At 43.3% G+C, this 16,048-nt stretch overlaps 1 protein-coding gene and 1 pseudogene across 4 annotated transcripts in view; one reads left to right on the top strand and one right to left on the bottom strand.

The window, feature by feature from the left end:
• Eya1 (EYA transcriptional coactivator and phosphatase 1) overlaps positions 1 to 11,574 on the bottom strand; it is a 308,446-nt gene extending 296,872 nt beyond the window's left edge. The window contains exon 1 of one of the 4 annotated variants that reach the window (XM_087550792.1): positions 11,225 to 11,574. The gene's annotated coding sequence lies outside the window, so the exon portion shown is untranslated. The remainder of the gene's footprint in view (positions 1 to 11,224) is intronic. The other 3 variants (XM_087550793.1, XM_087550794.1, XM_087550795.1) reach the window with 3 other exon arrangements.
• A 3,118-nt stretch (positions 11,575 to 14,692) lies between these two features.
• Ndufb4-ps8 (NADH:ubiquinone oxidoreductase subunit B4, pseudogene 8) lies at positions 14,693 to 15,089 on the top strand (annotated as a pseudogene).
• Positions 15,090 to 16,048: the final 959 nt, after the last annotated feature.

Genomic DNA, 16,048 nt, shown 5'->3' with positions numbered 1-16,048 from the left:
ATGAAGATTGTGTGGGCCTCTATTTTACTCATCTGTGAAATGGAAGATTCCAACTGGGTGGTATCTTTCACCTTTATATTTTACGTGAATATTATTCTATGTTGTTTTCTGTTGCTGCGATAAATACCATGACCAAAAGCAAGTCAGGAGGTAGGAAGTGTTGATTTGACCTTCCAGTCCATAGCTTAAGGAAGTCAGCACAGAAACAGAAGCACAGGCCATGTAAGCCTGGTGCTTACTAGCTTGCTCTCCCTGAAGGGTGCCTGGCTAGCTTTTATACAAATGAGGTGGCATGATGTCATGCTGTGGACTGGATGCTCCTATAGCATTCAAGGAAATGTCCCACAGACACACCTCCAGGTCAACCTGACAGAAGCAAGGTTCTATCACCCCCAAGTGTATCCCAGTTAACAACCAAGACTAGCCAGCATGATCTCATATTTTATTATTTGATTAGTACATGCATTTGCATTCACAATTTCCTGATAAAATAGTCTAAGCATACTTCATTTGAAAAGTCATTTTGGAGTATTGGAAACATACTCCTAGTTAGTTTGCTTTTAATTATCAATGCTGTAAAACAGGTATCAATGCTATAAAACACGTGACCTACCTGCTGCCAAGAATAAGGTGAGTCTCCTTGGATGATGTAAGACTCATGGGTCATGTTAAAAGAGCGATTTTTTAACATGCTGCTATTTGTAATGTTACCAGGAAATCAAATTTCCGAGTCCAAGTCATGAGTTGAACTTCAGAGTAAATAAAAATTGCATTGGTCAGTCACACCCATTAAGGCAGGAAAACACAACGCAGTACTATTTTGCGTGTATGCACAAAATTCCCAAAGTGAACATCATGGTTCACAATGCTGCTTTACAGGATTCCTTGCCTACTTAGGGTAAAGATATCTCAGAAATGAAACAGTCTCTCTCTCTCTCTCTCTCTCTCTCTCTCTCTCTCTCTCTCTCTCTCTCTCCCTCCCTCCCTCTCTCCCTCCCTCCCTCTCTCTCTCTCTCTCTCCCCCTCCCTCCCTCCCTGTCTCTGTCTCTGTCTCTGTCTCTCTCTCTCTCTCTCTCTCTCTCTCTCTCTCTCTCTCTATCATTGCTTATCCCATCACCTTAAGGGTACCAACTTTTCTAGGCACTAAGGTGGGGGTTGACAGTCAAGGTCATACTCCTTCCTCACATCAGCAGGACTGCCACACTTCACAAAGTGCCCATAGTGCATCTATATCTGAGAACAAAGTCTCGTTGCTCACAGTGGGGAGCAGGTAAAGACAAAGACCCTGTATTCCCCATAAATTGCCATCCTCTCTGTACCTGTCCTGAGAACATGTTTTAATCAGAATCTGGACATCTGATATCTAGTGTTGTTGGCCATGTGTTTCTTCTCCATAGCTCCACATTGAATGTACAGGGGTATTAGGAATGGTCAAGTTACATGAGCATGAAAGGTACTTCATTTGTAATTTCATTCCTGCTGAAGATGAAGCTGTTCTGTACTAAATATCATGTTTGTTATTGTTTCCTGGGCTCAAAAGAAAGGGCTAAGATTGTTGAGAAGTCCAAACAGTCAGCATTCATCTGCTTCAGGTAGAGGTTTCCACCCCAAAAGGCTACCACTCAGAAGTTTGGAAAAATCACAGAGAACCATGGACTTTATTTACAAACTCTGCACTGCTTGCTAAATCAGCATAGTTGTTTCCAGATTTCCACATGTCAATCCAAGCCATGAAATATATGACATGACTGAGCCTACTGATATTTAGGAGCCTGGCTCAGACAAACCCTTAATTCCCTTGCTGGACTTGATCTTTCATGGTTTATAAATAAGCCTGCCTCCATTACAGCATTTATCTAGTGGGCCTGCAATTATTTCCCTACCTGTCTCTTTGACTCACTGCAGCTCCTTGAGGTCTAGGACTACGCTTTGCTTTATTGTCCTGGTCACATCTGGAACTCATTAAACATGCTTTGGATGAATCAGCAAATAAATTGGTGGGGGGATGAGTAGTGTTAATGTATGGATAGAAATATTGAGCTAGAATTCCATGAACAATTAAAGAGTGATATTGTCAAGCAATTTGCAAAGAATCCATCGACATTCTGGCTCTAAGCACTGGTTTTAGTTCCCCTAAGAAGTGGACTCCAGCAAAGCAGGTGACTTGATTCCTGTCTGTCTGTCTGTCTACCTATTTCTATGAAGTAATTCATTCCTGAAATGGCAGGAACCTACTATAATACTTAATCACGAGTGGATTTCAGTCACTTAGGAAAAACTCCATCTCTGGAAATGTCTGTGGGGATGTTCTAAAGACATTGAACAGAGGAGGGAAGGCCTGGGCCACGTGTGTATGACACCATGCCTTGGGCTGTAGTCCCAGACTGGATAAAACAAAAACATTGAGAAATCTAATTATTAATAACCACTTCTCTGCTTCGTGCCTATGTGTCCTGCCATCTCGTCCTCCTTGCTACTGTGTCCTTTCTCCATGGTAGACTGCGTTCTAGTTTGTCTTCTGTTTGTTTGATAAACATTTTGACCAAAAGCAACTCAGGGAAACAAGATTCATGTTAACTTACTGCTCCTGCTCTGTGATCCAGGGAAGCCAAGGTGGGATCTCAAGGCAGGAGTTTGAAGCAGGAACCAGTAAACCAGTAGAAAAAGACAGCTTACTTATTCGCTCACCGTCTGCACCTTCCCTATCCAGCCACAGCCGATATGTCCTAGAGTGGTACTGTTCATACTCAGCTGCCACCCTCATGCGTCAATCAATAATCAAGAAAATGCCACACAGACACGCTCATGGGCCAGTCTGATGCAGGTAATTCCTCAACTGAGATTTCCTTTTCCCAGGCACATCAAGTTGACAAACCAATATAGGTTGTCACAGATAATCACCACAAACTATGAAGCCAAATAACCTCTTCCTCCTTAAGTTGCTTTTTGCTATTTGGTCACAGCAGTGAGAAAAGTGAGAGGTATGCCCATGTATAAGTACATGTGGAGGTGATATTTGGTGGCCTCTCACTCCCTCAAGTGCACCTTCCTAAGATGATAAAGGTTCTACAGTGGCTGACCGTGCCTCTTGTTTCTCTCTTCCCCACCCGTTCCCATTACATTCATCTGTCAGATGCAACGTTTAGATTTTGTACTTTGATCATGGTAAGGTCCCACTATAGCATGTTACAGTCATTGTTTTTCACAGTTGTTGTTAGTGCTTATTCTTGCTTCACAATAGCAGAGATGTCAACACTGACTTTTACCAGGATAGTCACGCTAAATCTAGGTATGGCCCCTACAACAGTGTCACTGAGAATCATCTTTTTGTGGTACTACAGGCAGGCACTTTCGTATCAGGGGTGCCCCGGTGGAGATTATCCACTCGTCTGCCATCCTGGCAGACTAAGCACTCAGATGTGCCCTCGCTTCAGGGGTAAGATCCTTCATTTGCCCACACCTGGCTCAACCATGATAAGGATCTGTATGACGTGCGTGGCCTTGAAGTTGTACAGGGCAGACAGCCACCCTTGCGCTGGCTACTAAAACACAGTGTTTCTCAAAAGAAACCAAGGAACTTAGCAGTTCCCTGGGCCCTACCTGTAGACCTAAAGCCCAAGGTTAGTAGGGTTAATAATCTGCTCTGAGCATAAACAAAAGGTGCCTTCCTAAATCCTGAGTCATCATCTCGTTCTGTAGGAAGAAGGGCACACTGGGCAAACACAGAGAAGTTACTGAACAGGGTTCAGCTGAGTGTGCATTTAAATACAACCTGACTCTTGTGTCTTTTACGTGCCTGGGGCTACCTGGTTGCCCCCTAAGAGCACGCAGAGGCAAACAGCCATCCCCATCAGACTCCTTGAGACATAGTAAGAGCTTTATAGTTCTAGAGGGAAGAACCCCTTATAGTCACAGCCTTGGATTAGCTACTTGCTTAGGGAAATTATTTTTGAAAAATAATCCCCCAGACAAGGAAGGGCAGGAAGGCTCCGCTGTATGAGAAAGAAACAACATCTTTTCAACACCAGAGGGAACTAGGCTTTCTCAAGTCCTTAATGAAGGCCAACTGAAGTTATGCAAGGCCCATCGCTGGCCTTCACTGAAGAAAGGAGTTGTGGGAAGCGAGGCTCTGGGCTGCTAGTGAAAAGCTTGCTTTGTTCAGTGCATGTGTCCACACAGGATGAATGGATGCTTTAAGAACTTCCTCTCTTTGCTACTCTTGGAGTGTAGTGGAAGGAGTTCCGACAAGCACATGCCAGCGAATAAATGTAAGCACTGGTAAAATAGTAAACTCCATAGAAACCAAGGATGGAATTGACCAAGAACTTAGCAGCATACCAGTCCTCTTAAGGGCTCAGAGACATCATGAAGTTGGGCCCCTTGTGATGACTTAATTATTCCCATACATCTCGGGGCAACTAGGAAACAACACTGTATATACTATTGTGACCAGAAAGCTTGCAAAATATGAAGCACAGACAAAAACATGCGAGCCAGAGCATCTAGTTAACATTTATAGCCTAAATTTCTCCAAGCTGCTGCCAAGCATCCTCCGTGTGTGTGTGTGTGTGTGTGTGTGTGTGTGTGTGTGTGTGTGTGTAGGGGTGTGTGTGCGCATGTGTGTGTGTAGGGGTGTGTGTGTGTGTGTGCGTGTGTGTGTGTGTGTAGGGGTGTGTGTGCGCATGTGTGTGTGTAGGGGTGTGTGTGTGTGTGTGCGTGTGTGTGTGTGTGTAGGGGTGTGTGTGTGTGTGTGCGTGTGTGTGTGTGTGTAGGGGTGTGTGTGCGCATGTGTGTGTAGGGGTGTGTGTGTGTGTGCGCGTGTGTGTGTGTGTGTGTGTGTGTGTAAGGGTGTGTGTCTGGGAGGGTACACCTTACTTTAATGTCATTCACCTTGTTTCTTGAGAGAGGGTTGCTCAGTGGCACTGGTGGCTTACTGTTCAGACTAAGCTGGCTGGCCAGCAAACTCCAGGAATTCTGTGTCTTCTTTCTAAGATCACAGGCATGTATTGCAAAGCCTGAGATTTTTTACTTGGATGCTGGGTTATAACTCAGGCCCTCATGCTTACGTGGTGCTCGCATTACTAACTGAGTCATTTCCCCCAACTCCTTCGCTTGCTGGTCTTTAAGAAATGCTTCGACAGCTCAGAACCCAGAGCCTCCAGCTTCAGGAAAATCGTTTACTGAATACAGAAAAACCTCCCCCACACGCACACCATCTTCCTTTCACACATCTCCTAAGATAAAGAATAGCATTATATCTTGTGTGAGGGTCAGCTTTTGTATTGGGTCCAGCTCCTTACAAGGTCTTGTCTGCAAAGTGTGCAAAGTAGACAAAGAGAGGGTCAAGTTGGGAAGCCATTGTGACAGTATTTCTAGATTAAAGGAAAAGGCTAGAGGTAAAAGCGGGGACAGAATTAGGAAAAACTATTTCCTTTTTACTTCATATATCATGTGTATTTTATTTTCTTCCTGCTGGTATTGAAAAATGGATTGCTTCAGAGGGCACATTAGTCATCGGTAATGAACCCAAGCCCCAGCAGACACCTCATACCTGTGGCTCCTCGGATGAAAGAGTATTTTCTTTACAGCACACCGTGGCTTTGCTCCTTGCCTTCTCACTACGTGTTGAGTGTTCTAACATTCCTGAGAGGCAGAAGGAAACTGTCGATGGAACATTGCTTTGTGGAAAAGGAAAGGGCTATTCTGACATATGGCCCACAAGACACCATCTACGGATTGGGTAAACATACCAAATCAAGGGGGCCCTAAGAAAATTTACAAACAGAAGCCTGTAGTGAAAGGAATCACTGGAGAAAGAACCTGCAGAGAACCTTGGAACTCAGTCATCAGGGGGCTCCAGAAGCCACAAGGCACCAACTATCACCTTTGTTTCCTTTGCCTTCTTAAGACATTTGGTTTCATCAAGGAAAACAGTTTAGGCAAATGCACTTACGCCATCCTGAGGAACCCCACACCCTGGCCTCTTAAGGTGTGGCTCCTTCCTTGGGGGGGGGGAGTCCTTGCTGCAGACCAGCTTGATCTGTACCAGGCAGACACCGTCTGCTGAAGCAGATTTGCTTTCTACAGAAGCAAATTTCTACCCTCATTTTGTTTTATAGTTTTTGTTCATTTTCTGATTCTAGAGATTTAATGGGTTTTGTTGTTGTTATTTTCTTTTTTATTCTGAAGCCTGCTTATTCTTTATGTAATTTACAAAAGAGTAAGACTACTCCCTTTTTTTGATTGTCATGTATTGATACGTGTTTGGAAAAGATAGCATAGCATTTCAGTATGTTCATGTATTGCATGATGTCGAATCAGCGTGGTTAATATGTACATCACTTATAAACAGCTATTTGTTCTGGTCGTGAGGTCATTTACAGTCATTTACTGCATCTGTTTGGAAGGACGCACTATATCAATGTTAGCTTCAGTCACCCTAGTCAGATATAGAATTTCTGCATCTGTGGCCTAGTCTAACTTCATATGAAATCGAAGGCAGTTAGTCACAGATTAGGAAAGTGACAGTACACCTATGTAGCAAATAAAGATGAATCCAAACTGTTTTTAAGAATGGCAGACCTATACATTATTTTTGATATAGCATTTATTTATATTAGCAGTGTTAAAACTAATCCCATGTTTACTGATAGTGACTGGTGGATAGACGCAGAAATTGGACACATGTCTTGAGAGCCTCAGCCTGCAAAATCCTATGTGTGAGGAGGAACTCAAAGTATTCAACAAAAATGATCTAAAACACGCAAACAGGACACACATCGGAGTGTCGTCAGGCTGGGAATTGGCACCTCTGCTTCCACTGACACCAGGCTATCATCGTCTGTATTCTGTGTGACACAGAAATAGTTTTTGAGCCTTCTGGGAATTTTAACTTCCTTAAGAAGCTCCAGACCAACTGGTTAGTAGCAAAGTAAAACAAAATTATTCCTGCTCAGTGGTTTGCTCTGGTCCAGACTCAGCATCTCTACCTCAGTGATGAATTGACTGACTTTATTCACTTTATTCAAGGGAGAATATATATATATATAACAAAATGAAACAAAAATGCCTTAGGATGGCAACGCTGAACTATGATTATACAGGGGCTAGACCGGGATGGGCGACATTGGTTGATGCTAGAGAGCCAGAAGGGGACTGTTGGGGCTGTGAGTGGTGAGGGTCCTTGCTTGAGTACTAAGAACACATCAAGATACATGTTTAGTACATGTAAGACATTTTGTTGGTTTGGCTTGATTTTTTTTGTTTTGTGGAACAGAGTCTCCTCTTTTAGTCCAGACCAGCCTGGAATTCCTGATCCTCCTGCCTCAGCTTCTCCCAGGCTGCGACTACAGATATGCACCATTACATCCAGTTAATAATAATTAGCTTTAAACATATGTTGCACATTACATGTTTTATTAGGTATTGCCCATCAAGGAGGTAGCAAAATGTTTTAATAGTGTCTGTTTCTTTCACCAGGCACTAATTTAGTCTCCCAAATCAGACAGGCCAGTGCGGATCCCCCACCTGTGATCCTCTCCCGTACAGACTGGAATGACTCCTACCTAAAGCAGTGGTGCAGACTCAACTCATGGTGTTCACCATTTGTACACCAAATCAAAGACTGGTGAATGTATGCTCTTGGTTTGAGAGGTAAGAGTTAGAAAACACATAAGGCTCTTGGACACTAGGGTTTAATTTAGGATTTTATTGATATATTAACAATATAGGCAGTTGTATAGGCTTTGATATTTTTATAGAATTTAAGTTGGAGTCAACCACTGTTAGTCAAACTCAGTCGGTTTTATAAGCCGTCTTGTTTGTGCTTTGCTCACAATGAATTCAGCAGGATGATTTCTCAAACTTCTGTGTCAGGTAGCTCTTACCTTCTGTTAACATTCAAAAGTAATACTACAGACCTGGGTATAATCTTAGACAATGTCTATCTGTTTTGGAGCAGGACCATAAACACAGTCATCACAAGTTCTTAGAATTCATGCACAGAGCAGGTACCAGCCTAGGAAGAGCTGGAGAAGCCTGCCTCCTTGCTTTCCTCCAACAGAACACCCAAACGATTTGAGCCAATCCCAGTCATATTTAGCAAAGTGATTTCCTCATTTCCTGGATGCTGACTTTTTGCTATTTCTTTACCAGAGTAAGAATTGTCTCATGGAGTATCCCAGCAGGACAGCAGCCTTAGGCTCCAGACAACCAGGTAAGAGGACAGTAATAGAGAAAGCATTAAGTTTTCAGAAAAGAGGCACCGACTCAGGATTTCTTTGGGGGTTTTTACTCTTTCCTTAAAAACCAAAGGATACCTTAGATGAAAACAAAGCTAGAGAGGTTTAAGAACTCTTCCTGTCCTTGATTCTAGCTAATCACGAAAAGGAAAAGATAAACAATAAACAATCATGCGCACTGTGTGGGATGTGATGAACCCTGACACAGAGGATTGGAATCTCCCTGCAAGGCAGGAGTCACCTGGGACAGCCTGGTATTTAGCCAATGTGCTCCACTGGGAGACCTCTCAGGACAGCAATTCCCCAGCTTGTGAAACTTCCTGGGGCAGAGCTGGGCAGTCATGCTCAGGAAGCATTTCCTGCTACTGAGCTGGAATGGGCCTACCAAGACCTTCGTTCTCTAGGGTCGGTTTTTCTTCTGAACGCATATAAACACATACAGCCTTCTTCCAGTCAAAGTAGCCTTTGCAATGTTTGAAGAGTACAACTGGAACCCTAACATCTCCTTTTTGGATCTTACAGTACATCTTTTTTAATTAAACAATTTTGAGAGTTTCATAAATGGGAATTGCATCTATGCCATTTCTGCTCCTCCTCCATCCCCTCTAACTCCTCCTTTGTCCCCTCTAACTCGTCCTCTGTTCCATCTAACTCCTCCTCTGTTCCCTCTAACTCCTCCCCCATCCCCTCTCTAACTCCTCCTCTCTCTGTCCTCTCTAACTCCTCCTCTGTCCCTTTTCACTTTCTCACAAATTCATGATCTTTTTCATTATTACTGTGATACACAAATATAAATACATACATACAATGACTTGTTAATCAATGGCCTCTTGATATGACTGACGTTCCTCCTCACTCAGTTCCGTGACTCCCAAAGCCTTCTACCAATGTCTTATTTTAAATTCCTCTGTTCTGCACTAGGGGGGAAGATCTCTGTGAAATTCTCCTCTTGTCGATTTCTGCCCGTCTACACATCAAGCAATCTCCCTCAGATTCCCTTTGGTTTGCCAATTCCTGGACCAAAGACTCTCTTACAGGGCGTGGCGAAAGCCACCTGCCTAAAAAATGATTGCATTTGCTTCCCTCCTTTAAGATAGGTGTGGTGGTGGTGGCGGCGGTGGCGGCAATGATGATGATGATGATGATGATGATGATGATGATGATGATGATGGTGATGGTGAAGCCTAGACAGAGTCACTCTTAATGAATGCAGGGCTACTGGAAAGGCTTCATGTGGAAGGAAGGATTTGTGTTTGTGACCCTGGCACTCATCAGAGCTATACTCCAGGACAACTTCCCTTAGTCTGTTTTGTCATCAAGGCAACTGCATTAACATAACCCCACACAACATAGAATATTAGCAATCTGTCCTACCGGCAGAACAGGTTCAATAGGTACAGGCAAATGAAGGATCTTACTAAAGAATATTGTCATGAAACGTATGCAAAGACATTTGTTGGCTTCTTCTTTTTATATCCAACAATTATCAGGTCATGGAGCCAACTGCTAAGGGACAATTGAGTGCTTTAAGAATAGAGCTAGTACAGTATTATTAAGTTTACTTCGTATGAGCTAAACTATCTCACTATCATATTTTTCATAGTTATTGCTTTATAACCTCTCTAGATACCATTTTCTCACCTTTTCCCAGGTTATCCTGTGTTTCCAGGGGTCAAACACAATAGACTGCACTGTCTCCTAATCGAGAGACAGGCCTGATTTTGTGGGATTCAGTTTAAAGCACAAGCCCTTCCTCATCTGGCTCCAGCAAGCATCTCAGCCAATCATCTCTGCAGCTCAGCCTACCACCAGCCTACTGCTGTCCTTCTCAGGATACCAAAGACTCCCCTAAAGTGTTCATTTGAGCTACAGTCCCGCGGAACATCAAAGACCTACCGTTCAGCCCAGTTCACCAGGAAGGCCTGGAACACTGTATTTTGGATTGGGGCTTTGTACCTCCCCTTTCAAGCATTAGTCATTTGGGCTCACAATATCAGCGGAGTCCTCTTAACAAGCAGAAACTGTTTCTTATCCACACAACATGAAGCCTGGTCCTTTCAACTTTTCTCTGTGTTTTCTGAATGAACTCATTCAAACTAGAGGCACAGGACTTTTAGGGAGCTTGGGACTATGAACAGGACTGAAGCATGCCTTCAGATGAACAAAGCCTGCTGCCCCGCCATGCTACCCCTGCCCTTGCTGGCAACTCTGTGCTCAGTGGATACTAGCTTCAGATTCTATTGACTGTATGATCAATTTATATTTGCTGGTAGACTTGAGATCCTGCCTACATAATGTTTAATTGTTTGTGACAGTGTCCATAAAGCCAGGTTGACATTGACCTCCCTATCTAGGGTGACCTTGTATTTCTGATCCTCTCATCTCTTTTTTTTTTAAAGCAGATTTGAATTTTAAATCTTGTGTTAACAATTTAGCTAGCTAACAGAATAAAGCGTAGGGTAGGCATTGCTCCACATAAAGAAGACAACGAAGACCGTTTGGGCTTACACATCCTTCCACCCACCTGCCACAACCTTCATCAAAGGGAAAACAGAAAATTTCCTTTCCCAACTTGATTACAGAATTATTCATTGAGTTAATAGTCTGTCAATATTGTAAAGTCTCCAACTCATCTGCTATTTCTTTTAAACTTGCTACTGATTTGCACCAACTAAAAACACTGTTGGCCAAAGGCAGACACCCAAGAGGATAAAATGGGGTCAATTTATATTTTCTTGCCCTGACTGCCCCCATTAATGGAACTTCCAGCCCCAAAACACTTATCTGAGAGGCAATTGCACAACACTGCGGTTGGGGGGGAGGGGCGGTCGGTCACCATCTCCCCAAGGGAAACCGACCAGCCCAGCTCCATCTCTCCTGTGAGGGGACTACAGCTACAAGACCCCAGTGAGGGGGGATGGGTAAGGGTGAAAAGGGGGTTTCCCATGCTCCTTATCTGTGGGGCGATTCGCAGGCGCGCGTACCTGGTGAGGTCCTGAAGGTGGCCAAGGGGAGGGTTGTGTCAGCTGGGGGATGGGGGTCCAGGATGCCCTCCACGTTCTGGGGACCGTGGGCGGCAGCCACCTCTGGCTCTAGGCTGGCGCCTCGCCTCCAGCCTTGGTGAAAGATCTAGTTTCAGCACCAAGTGTCCGAGTCACGGCTGCTGGCGCTTTACTGGAAGCCAAAGCTAGGAGCCCCGCAGGCTGGCTAGACTGGAGAGCCACTCTGGTGAAAAGGTGGTGCGCAGGAGGGAGCAAGGGGAGAGTGGCCACGACAGGAGACTGCTGCTGTATCTATTCCTCTTACCCCTCCAAGCCAGGCTGAGAAACCGGTTCTACAAAAAGCAAACCGAAAATGGGTTAAGGAGAGACAAGGACAGCACCAAATCAGGTTCTGGCTCTGTGCGCAGTGTAACCCCACACTCAGCTTCGGGAAATTCTAGCCAGATGGTAGCTTTTTCTCCCTTTTCTCTTTTTAAAACTACTGCTGTGCCTGTGGTGGCTCAGCTTGGGCACTAGGGCAAGCATTAGCCAGGGCAAACTTCTCTCAAGCACCTTCAGTTTTGAGAGTGCCAAGCCCCTCCCACAAGCCCAACTTCCCTAGGCCTAGGTGCTTACTAGTACTCAGATATACAAAAAGAGTGTAGGGACCCATTGGTGGCCAAGGAGGGGAGCTGATAGGGAGTGCTGATCTGAAGGGTGTGTGAAATGACTTGGGGATTTAGAAGTGTTAGTGATGGGGCAGGAAGGTAATAAAGGAATATTACAACCTAAAACATGAATAACATCCAAGATGAGTCAAATACTTTAAAATATGATTTTGAAGATATGAACCACTTCAACTTCTCAGAGATGGAGGTAGAGAAACATGAATTAAACATCCAGGACTGGTCCGTTTTCTTTCTGCTTTCATCTAACTCTTTAGGCATCAAGGAGCAAGCTTTCCTTCATCTGAGTTTCTGCAACCCTGATATGCCTCAGAAAGGTGACTGGGGAGAGCAACCTGTAAGGACCTGTCTGCACTGGTGAAGCTGCCATTAAAGAGCAGTAATCAGATAGACTATTTTCCGGAACTTCCTCTCACTTGATTAGGGAGCCCAATTCAGAGCAGTGAAAGATACCCGGATATACTGTGTGATGACCTGCTGTAAGGACTCATCACTTCTCTATGACCATCAAAGGCTGGCTCTTCTCTGTCAAATGCATCCCTCCCCCACCTCCACTCAGTTACTCCCTTCAGATGAGATGATGTGTGTATGTGTATTGGGGGTGGGGGTGGGGCACCGCATGAATGTAGGTGGGGTTTTTTGTACAGTCTTTGAAAATCATCTAGATTCAAAGGCTTTATTGCTGTTTCTGTCGGTCACCAAAGGAGTACCTATTGACTGTGCTAGGCACCACTCTGACTCAGAGCTGTGAGAACTAACCTTTCACCTTCAAAGAGCACAGATTAGAGATAGGGCCAGACATCACACGGGTGTGTGTGTGGGGGGCGGGGGGGGATATGGAGGATCTAAGCAAAGGCTGGTTTTCTGTTGTTCTGTTCTGTTTTGTTTACTCTAAACTGTAGGATGATTGCATGTGTGCAGATTTAGGACTTTCTAAAACACGGCAGTCAGAAAGACTGGAGAAGGGAATTTGCTGTTAGCTAACTAAGGCCCTCCTTAAACATAAGAGGGAGCCAAAGAACCCAGCTCCAAGGATAGCTTTGCAATTCTTAATCCACTTCTTATTAGTGATATCCATTCACAAGTATAAAGATTCCCATAACAAAAAGTGATTGCAGCGCCTCTTAAAATTTAAGCCATCAAAATTTTTATTTAAGGAAAAGTAACAACAACCTGAAATTACCACACCAAATGTCTAATGAAAAGCTCACCACAGACAACCAGGGATTCTCTTCTCAAAGACTATAGGGAAGTCATTGGTTTTTAAAAAAAGGACCAATCCCCTTAATTCAGAAATGATTTTTTATTTCTTTAAAATATTCTTTAAAATATGTATGGATTACTGCGATAATTCTTTTAATCCAAATATATTTATTTTAATTTGTGGAAACCTGGTTTCATATGATTTAGGGATAAAAGCATATAAATTTTAAATCAGGTTTTTAATTTGAAGACGTGGGGGATTATTTCACTGTTGCTCATTTAGGAATGCCACGTGTTTAAAATATCAGCTGTACTAGAGTCAGAAGCTAGAGCCTCACTAAGAATTCTCTCTTAGGGGAAACTGCCCAGGCAAAGCACACTGCTTTTGCACAATATACAAAGCTTCCATATTATCTAAAACAGCAGTGACAGAAGCCGACTCACGGAGTGTAATGTCTTCCAGACACTTGCTGGCATACACAATGCTCCTGAGACCCTCAGGTGCACAGCCGATGGGGAGCTGCTGACTACTTGAGGGTTTTACACATCTCTTGCCAAATCAGAAGTCTACATCCCAAACCAATAACAGGCACACAGTGTCACATACAGTCCTGCCTGGGTAGAAGGTCACCCTCAGCAAATGTGTCCTACTGCCCAAGACAGGTTTCCTTTGACATTAAAATCCGCTTTTTTTTTTAAGTGACACAAATAAAATGTTTGCAGTGGAGATGTAATGTCCTTTGCAACCCTCTGCCAAGACATAATAAGAACATACACTTCTAATTTTCCAGTTGATCATATAAGTTTGTACTCGTATACTGAGGTGTGTATAGATATTTTCATCCCTAAATTTGTTCATGACTTGTAAATGTCATAAAGGCACAACTGTGCATCTCTAAATTTGGATGACACTTCAGACGTCCAACTGTTTACATGTCATAAAAGCTAATCCCAACTTCTATCCAATCTTCAGTATATATAGAAAAGAAATGCTAGCATTTTTCACGTTCATGGGCACAGCAGATATTGGAGTGCAATGATACTCTCTGCTTTACAACATAAACACAAGTGACAGGGGAGCCCATGAAGCTTGGGTCTTGTTCGGATTCTTCAGTGTAGAGCTGTAGAAGGGAAAGGACAAATCCCAAGACTTACAGCTCCTGAGCACGTGACTGGCTGTGTTGTGATTGGTCCTGATTTAAAAGACCCGGACCTCCCATTATTGAGTGTGGCAAAGTGGCTTCGTTCAGATAACGCTTTCCAAATGCACCCAATGATTGATGTTTTCCGTTAGAAAGGAGAAGAGGCATTGGAGAGATAGATCAGTGCTTATGAATTCTTGTTGCTCTTGCACAGGGGCCAGGGACAGTTCACAGCTTCTACGCATTAGTTCCCAACCACCTATAACTCCAGAATCAAGGATCTGATGCCCTCTTCTGGCCTCCACAGGTACCAAGCATAAATGCAGTATACACACATGCAGGAAAAACACTCATACACGTAGAATAAAAACAAATCTTAAAAAGAGAAAACAGATACTGCCGGTTTTAACTTAGGTCAAAATGTATTCCTGAGAGCCAAGATGTCTTTTTCCAAGTATAAGCCTGCGCCCCTGGCCACTCTCCCCAGTACCCTCGACCCTGCTGAATATGACGAGTATGACTTGTCTCCAGAGACCCGAAAGGCGAAAGTCGAGCGCATGAGCATAAGGGCCCGGCTTAAACCGGAGTATCTGCTTCAGTACAAAGACTCCAAACGCCAAACGCACATCGAGGATCCTGCTTTAATTCGTTGGACCTATGCAAGATCAGCAAATGTTTATCCTAATTTCAGGCCCACTCCCAAGAACTCACTTTAGGAGCGGTGGCAGGTTTAGGGCCTCTCATCTTCTGGTATTATGTTATCAAAACAGACAGGGACAGGAAGGAAAGACTTATCCAGGAGGAAAACTGGACAGAAAATTTAGCATTTTCTACTAAGTTTGGCAAGGGTGCCTCTGCTCTTGCATCAATAAATCTCCTATTAATTAAAAAAAATGTATTCCTGACCATCATCAGAGAAAAGCCAGCTCATGTAAGACCACAGGTGTGCTGCAGGAATAAAGAAACACTTCCTAGAACAATCTCTTCCAGTGCTAAAGTTTCTCCTTTGTCCCAGCTACATCACTTCATATAGTTTGGAATAATATTAACCCATTGGATGCTGAACACACTTGGTTAGGGAACATTAATTGAAGGTACTGGGATAAAGTCAGCAAAAGTTATGCATACAATTAAAGGCAGCCTTTAAGTTCCAAGACTTTTATAATATAAATACGCACATGTACTCGTCAGTCTACTAGAATATCCTGTAATCACAAAACACATCCTACTGATCCCATGAAACATCTTTGAAGGGAACTAAGTAGATTAATCAGCAGACAGGTATTTCTAACAGGACCCACAGTGCTGATGTTTTTATCCAGTGTTTCTTATTATATTTAGGACTGGTTTTCTAAACCAACTGCCTGTGAATTATATTAGGAAATATAATTGCTTTTATGAAGATTTCAAAGGACATCAGCAGGTCCTTTAATCACTCCTCAGGGTCTTGAGCCAGACAGTGAAGGGACCTGGACTGTAAGGAACAAGGGGGCATTTTCCTTCTGCACTAAGACCTAGAAAGGGACAAGAAGTCCTGACCTGATTTCCACCTAGGCAAACAGTTGGGGTCAATTTATCTCTAGCTCACATCTCACAAATAATTACTATGGAAAATGTTAGTACATGTTTGGTTAATTTTTTAAACAAAATATTGAAAGATCAGTCTTAGGTAAAATTCCCAATTATGGAAATATAATATTTCTGCATTCTAAATCTAATTTGACAATTTTTTTCTTTATTTTTTTTCTCTTTTGGCAGACAGACACACACACACACAGAGAGCGAACTTCAAAAAA

This window comes from Rattus norvegicus, chromosome 5, assembly GCF_021556685.1.
Source record: "Rattus norvegicus strain SHRSP/BbbUtx chromosome 5, alternate assembly SHRSP_T2T, whole genome shotgun sequence".
NCBI classification, from domain to species: domain Eukaryota; kingdom Metazoa; phylum Chordata; class Mammalia; order Rodentia; family Muridae; genus Rattus; species Rattus norvegicus.
This window is presented reverse-complemented; position numbering and strand designations above follow the sequence as displayed.